Raw genomic sequence first — 6,000 nt, forward strand, 5'->3', positions numbered from 1 at the left:
GAAGGATCCCTATTTATAACATGATAATGCTAAGAGCCTTGTATATTTACAAGGGAAGATCCCAGTTTATGATAACATGATAAGGTTTATGGATTTTAGCATGTCACTGGGGAAAATCCAACTTAAAACAATACGTTATCATTATAAACTTTACGAAATTACTAAGGAAGATCCAACCTTAAAATAACACGTTAGTGTTATAAGCCTGAGGAAATTACTGGGTGTAGTGGTGTTTATCATGATGAGATATGTGGAATTGATAAGATGTAGTGTAACGGACATGTTCGGTTATAATGTTTTATAATGAATAATATTATGAAATATTATATGAATTTGAGTATTGAGTTCTAACAGATAGTTTTTACTAGAAATGAAGTAAAACTATGTTTAGAATCACTCGGAAAATATTGGAAGTCTTATGAGATTCCAATCTAATGTCAAATATTGAAATTTAATGAAAATATAAAACTTTAAATAAGTAAAATTTTATTATTGAAAGTTGTAGATAATCGCGTTAGCAACATTTAGGCGAAAACCTCATCGAAATCCGAGTTATAACGAAGAAGTTATGACCAATAGAAGATCCGGGACAAAACCGGCATACACTATTTAGCGTAAAAAGTGAGTTTTCGATAAACTATTTTTTAGCTTTAGTGATCTAAACGAAAGTCGTAGTATTCGTTAAGCCAAAAATTTTCATGAAAAGAACGTCCAAATCTGACTTCGTATGAGGAAGTTATGATTTTTCTAAGTTTCGGAATAGCAGTAGACAGCTAAAAACTCGAAATAAAGATCGAATGATTTTTAACCGACGCAAGCTAAATGGGAATCAAAGGTCTCGTCAATAGTAGTACAACGGTAAAAAGACAGACGAAAACGGACATCGGATGAAGAAGTTATGAATATTTAACGGACTTTTTCTATCTCGGCCCGTTAAACATATAATATTAAAAATGAGTCGACGGAGTCTAAACGAAAGTTGTAGAGTATAATCTCGCCTACGTGTGGATATAAACAACGTCAAAAACAGAGCTCGTACGCGAAAGTTACGATTTTTTGAAGTTTAGAAATTCGGACTACACGCAGCGTACAGGAGTACGCCCAAATTACTCGTGTTCGCGGTCCGAGATTGGCCACGTCGCCTATTCCTCGCAATCGATACGTATCACGTAGGTTCGATACGTCTGATGCCATGCATCAGGGTACGCCCAGCGTACTAAGCTGTACGCCCAGCGTAATGGCAAATAGAGCAGTACGCCCAGCGTACTTGAAAATTACGCCCAACGTAATTCGTACTTCAGCCACTATAAATAGAATGCGAAGGCTTACAGATTTTGTTTACAAATTCTCCCATTTTATACCCTCTATTCTCTCTCAAGTTACCCTAACACACCCGAGGTCCCGGTATCATCCCCGACACCCGAAGCAAGTCCCGACACTCCGAAGTTCCCGAGAAAATTATATTTTCAAGTCGAAACTCTTCCCGAGTAAGGCCGATTTTCAACTAAAATCCCCGGTTTCGTCACAGAAATCGATATTTAAAGTCGAAGTTCTACCTAAATTAATACTTTAATCCCCAGTTATTTCACGGTGAGTTCAATATATACGAACAATTTTATGTTATGTGTTATATGTGCCATGTGCCTTTCCGTGTTATCATCTCGTGTTATTATTCCCGCTATTATGGTAGCAAAGTTGTACCTTTGACCATGTGATTAGTGAAAGGACATAGATTCACAGTGGTACTGGTATGTAGCCTCTGGCCATGTAGAATATGTCTCGTAAGAGAATGACTTCTATTGTATGGCATTGGCAGAAGGTTAGATAGGGATGAAAGCCTGAAATCTACCAAAATGTTTAAATCATTGATTGATATGGAAAGCTTGTCGTATGATTCACATATGCCTTTGTTGCTCCTTGTTCCCTTTGCTTCTTCCAAATTGAAGTATATATATGGCATAACGTTATATTGTATCTATTGTTGAACTCACTAAGCGTCACCGCTTACCCCTCTCATTGTTTAACAATTGCAGGTAATGAGAATCCAGTATACTCATATACTATTGGAAGATTTAGAATAGTTTATACTATTACTTTTGCACTTGGGTTTATGTTCTATAAAAATTATAATATCTTGGGTAGTTAAGTAATATACTAAAACTTAGTCAGTTTGTATCCAGTATTTTGTAATCACATTATCAATGTAAAATATTATTTATAAATATGCATGTAGCATGTTTTGGAGTAACAATATTGTGAAGTTTGAAAGTTTGGGTCTTTCAAAAATACGAAAGTTAGGGTCTTTCATGTAGTGACTCATTGTAAGAATCGAGAACATGAAGAACACAAGAGGAAATAAATTGTTTAAGCTCTCATTAGTTCTTAGAAAGAGTACAAGTGGGTTTACAATTATTCTCTCTCTAAACTAACTCTCAAAATGTTCCTTACATAAAATGAGTGTCACTCACTTCTTATAAATAAAATACAACTCATTACACACATACAAATGAGTAAGCACACATGACATCGAAGAGTGACTTTCCACCCTAACATTCTCCCCCTCAAAGTTAGGATTTGATGTCTCAGATTCAATATCCAACGAGCTCGCGCGATCAAGACCAACTTCCCCTACATTCTCCCCTTTTTTATAATCAGAAAGTGATTATAATACCCATTAAGGTTGAGAAGCGCCCGAGGAATAAACTTCACAAAAATCCCCCTTAATGCGTGCCACAAATGAAATCGCGAAAAATTTGCATGGAAAAACAATCAAGAAAAAGTTATGAAAAATTTCCAATTTTTGTGAAAATTTTCAACGTTTGGGTGAGAGTTGCAAGAATTTCGAAAATCTGGGTAAAAACTGCCAATATCAGAATTTTGCAGGGATCCGTTGCGCCAAAAATAGTCTTAGATGTGAAACTTTACCCAATTGCGAAATTGGGCATAAATTGACAATTCGCATTAAATGCAAGGACTAAACTCGAAAAATCTTCCACTTCTCAGAAATTTTAGTCCTATTTCGAAGTTGGGTAGTTTTTGCCATCATTTCGAATCATTAGGGACTAAATGTGCAAATTTTTCATTCGTCACAATGTTTTTACTCCGATGTAGAAACTGTACCTTTTCTGCCATTTCGTTAGGAGTTCAGGGATGCAATTCCTTGTAAGATTAATGTGTGTTCTCCAGAAAATCCAATATTTTCTTTTAAATGTAATGTAGTCTCAAATAACCTAAGACCGAAAATGTAAAAGTATTGTTGCACTCAGACATAGTATAATGTAGTTTTAATATTTGTAAAACCATTCGAATGTAAGTTTCCAGAAATGTAAGTTGTACTATACTAGAAAATAATCTACTGTATTTGTATCTGTGTAAAACCCTTTGAATGTATGTTCCTGTAACTACCAGTTGTACTGTAAAATAGTGCAGTGCAGTTTTATTATTTAATAAAACTGGTTGAATGTAAGTTAGCCCTGTAAACCAAATGTATTAGTTAATACCCCATGTGAGTTATTATAACCATGCAAGCGACTAGTGACATGTTACAACGTTCTTCAGGCGTTGGAATGGTAGGACGTTTGTCACCCCAGACCTGTTGGTCTAACTTTAGCTAACAGTTTAGGTGCAGGATTGCCAGTCCCATATAGATCTATACACGAGTGTCACACTCTCCCTAGAAGAGACTCTGGTTATAAAAAAATTACTTTAGTGTGTACTCTGGTAAGTACGGTGAAGGATGTCTCACAAATTTGTATTAACCGGTTTACGTATAGTGTAATGAAATCCATTTTTCTTGTAATTATATGTATTACCCTCTCATAGTGTTTACATAGTGTGAAAATAATTATACTTTTAAATAATTATTTCTTTGTCCCAAAAAGAGTAAAATAGTGTGAATGCCGCATATACTATACCTATGTATATATATATATATATATATATATATATATATATATATATATATATATAGAATAACAGTGTGTATTTATACTTTGTTTTTCGTAGTGTTGTGTTCTTAGTCAAAACCTTGTATGTATATGTTTCACAAATTTGGAAATAAAGTTATTCCATAAATTTAGAATCTTTGTATAAACGGTAAGAAAATGTATTTAACCATTTCGTATTTTTAACACAAGTTTTCTTGTGTTTTACTTGTATTCCCCCCCCCCCCCCCTAAAACATTGAAAATCTCGAAAAATGTAGGGGTATGAACTCACCTCGCGTGTGTTCTTGGTTGTATAACGAAGTGATATGGATGTTCTTCAAGTTAAAATACGTGAAAGTGTTCGTACCCTACGAGTATTTAACACATGATATTGTGTGTAAATTAGTTGAGTTAACATGGAAGTGTTATAAAAACACTGGATTATATAAGGAATACTTACAAAGATTCCCAAGAATCAATTGAAGAACTAGTTTTCCTGGGAAGTTCGAAGGAATTTCTGGGGAACTGTTTTATGATTTGAAGATGGTTGAACTTGTTCTTGAGAGCAATTTGGGAAAGCTTTGGAGTGTAATTGAGGAATGAGGAAGTGTTTTCGGGCAAATATATATATAAGGGGGTGTATGAGTGATGTGATGTTTGCATTGGTTTGTGGATTATATCACAATCGGAAAAGCACCACCGCTTTAAACTATTGACTTTGGCCTAGTCCTAACTGAAATCTCCATAATTTTGGTCCAAGATCCAACCGAGAACTCTCTTTAAGCCACCGAAATCTCGCATGATCTCGATCTAGCCGGATCTCGGTCTCGCATGTGGATTTCAGTCTAAGAGATTTCGGTCTTGGTGATTTCGGTCTAGGCATGTGATCTTCGTCCATCACAGCCGAAATCTGAAGGGTTTTGGGTCCCAAAACCGAAAAATCTAAAAACAAAATGTAAAAAGTGTTTTGTCTTAATTATTTGGCTTTTGTTGAGTAAATTGACTTTTGTTGACTTACTTGACCTTTGTTGACCCGAAATAGCTAGTTCTCACATTATCCCCCCGTTAGAGGGAATTTCATCCCGAAATTAGTTCTAGAGCGGGTACTCATGAACTAGGGAAAAGATGTGGGCACTTTTGTTTCATCTGGTCTTTTCGTTCCCAAGTGAATTCAGGTCCTCGCTTGGCGTTCTAGCGGACCGTCACTATTTGTATACGGCTTTGTTTCGTTCTCTTGATCTCCCTGTCCATGATATCCACAGGTTCCTCTAGGAAGTGTAGACTCTCGTTTATCTCGATTTCATCGAGTGGGACTACAAGAGTTTCGTCGGACAAATACTTCTTCAGATTGGACACGTGGAAAGTGGGGTGTATGTTGTTGAGTTCCTGCGGTAGTTGAAGTTTGTAAGCCACCGGGCCGATTCTAGCAAGAATCTTGAATGACATGATATACCTTGGATTCAGTTTCCTAAGTTGCCAAAAACATATCATTCCCTTCCAGGGTGAGACCTTTAACAGAACGCGGTCACCAACCTGGATTTCGAAGGGCTTCCGTCGTTTATCCACATAACTCTTTTGTCGGTCCCCAGATGCTTTCAGTCGTTCCCTAATTTGGACGATATTCTCTGTTGTCTCCCTTATGATCTCGGGGCCGGTGAGAGTGTTGTCTGGAACTTGCCTCCTTGCTAGCTGTTTGTCACCCACTTCAGCCCAGCACAGAGGTGATCTGCACTTACGTCCGTAGAGGGCTTCGAATGGTGCGAATTTGATGCTAGTGTGATAGTTGTTATTGTATGAGAACTAATTGAGTGGTAAATGGGTATCACAAGCCTTACCAAAGTGGATCACACAAGCTCTCAACATGTCTTCCAGAGTCTGAATGGTTCTCTCTCTTTGCCCATCAGTCTGGGGATGGTAAGCTGTACTTATGTCGAGTTTGGTTCCCGAGGAATTTTGTAATGATTGCCAAAACCGTGAGGTAAATCTACTATCTCTATCTGAGATAATGGATATTGGCACACCATGAAATCATAAGATTTCTTTAATGTACATCCTGGTCAGCTTCTCCATATTGT

This window comes from Lactuca virosa, chromosome 1 (assembly GCF_052849685.1).
Source record: "Lactuca virosa cultivar CGN04683 chromosome 1, Lactuca_virosa_CGN04683_v6, whole genome shotgun sequence".
In the NCBI taxonomy this organism is placed as follows: domain Eukaryota; kingdom Viridiplantae; phylum Streptophyta; class Magnoliopsida; order Asterales; family Asteraceae; genus Lactuca; species Lactuca virosa.